Here is a 1,565-nt window from a genome sequence, read left to right as displayed (position 1 = left end):
AGGTAAGGTTTATCTGAGGACAGTAATTAAAAGTACCAGACTTGTGGAACTAACCTTCTTGTATGTTTAACATACATACTTTGAGGCCTATAATAATTTGTTCAGAGAGACATAAAGAAGAATTTTTCTCCTTGCCCACCTAGGTCAACTAGTTCCAGGAGCCTGTGAGCATCTCTCAAAATGTCCTATAATTGTGGTAAGTCACCTGTCCTCTTGATCAAGGAAGCCTAGGAGACCCCACAAAATGGACTTGACCCAGTGTCCAGTCTACAAAGAGGAGGGTCAACACAGAGGAAACATTTCCATCATGCTTCCAAGTGAAGCCAGCCATGGTCGAGTAGGACATTTGATTTATCTTCACATAGACAGAACTGTTAAAAGAAAGGAGCCAGGGGTTCTTCCCAAGCCCATGTGACCCCTGAGGAAGAGATCCTCAAACGACGTTAAGAGTAAAAATAAATTGGCTTATCTAGGCCAACTGTATGGTCTTTAACACCCAAAAGGAAAGTATAACCAAAGATTAAAGGGGCCAATGTAATTTTTTAAGATTCCATATGTATAGCTAAAGGCTACATAACAAGCAACAATGCCAGATAGGAGATACCTTATTTTTAATTGTTCAACAGGGTGGCCAAAGGGACTCTCAGATAGTAACCCAGCATAGAACTGGGAAAATGAACAGCAGACCCCAATCTTATCTAAAGGAGTATTGACAACTGATTGCTGCTAGATGAGGAACAGCTGACTCCTAAAACAAAGCCCTCTAGATAGGATGACTAGATTCACCAGATGGACAAGTAGTGGGGAACAGCTGGGGGTGCCGACAACACAGCGGACTGTAGCAGGGATAACAGAGTATAAGGGCTCTAGTTGGGGGAGGAAGACTATGGGAGGGTGCCATCTGGGAAGTGGGTGTATAGTTGACTAAGATGGTTTGGGATGTTCTGTGTGATATACACACACACACACACAAAAAAAAAAATCAACAAATCAAAAAAAATGTATTATATTTGAGGAGGAAGCATAAAATTACATCATGTTAATTAGTAGAGGTGATAAACATTACCATTGAAATCTACTCAATGACTTTATAGACATACACAGGTGCCAAGGATTCAAGTGCAACCAATTATGACTAATAATAATCACATACATACAGATTAGAGATGCATGCACCAACATCTCAGTGTTAGTAGCAAAACCAATGAGTCTTTCTGTAAGAAACATTTTCAAATGAAATGGAGATCTTTTTAAAGGTTAAAAACTCATTCAATTTTATGTCTTACAGGGTTTATACTGAGTTCAATATTGTATAACTCTGTTATTTCAATGGTGAAACTAAAACTTTACAGCCACTTTTGAAAGAGATGTATTCTTGCTCTGGAGCATGTTACTGAATATGTTAAAGCTGTAATAAAATGCTTCTTCTAAGCATATAAATTTGCTCCTTAATAATTAGTACATGTGAAATACATCACCATTGAAATCTACCTGATGACTTTGTATCCATGCTCAGATGCCAAGGAGCTCAGAAAGTAACTGACTGTGACTAGTAATAATCAGAT

This window comes from Nannospalax galili, unplaced genomic scaffold, assembly GCF_000622305.1.
Source record: "Nannospalax galili isolate Female #2095 unplaced genomic scaffold, S.galili_v1.0 scaffold2023, whole genome shotgun sequence".
NCBI classification, from domain to species: Eukaryota; Metazoa; Chordata; class Mammalia; order Rodentia; family Spalacidae; genus Nannospalax; species Nannospalax galili.
The sequence above is the reverse complement of the archived record's forward strand: the minus strand, read 5'-3'. Positions refer to the sequence as shown.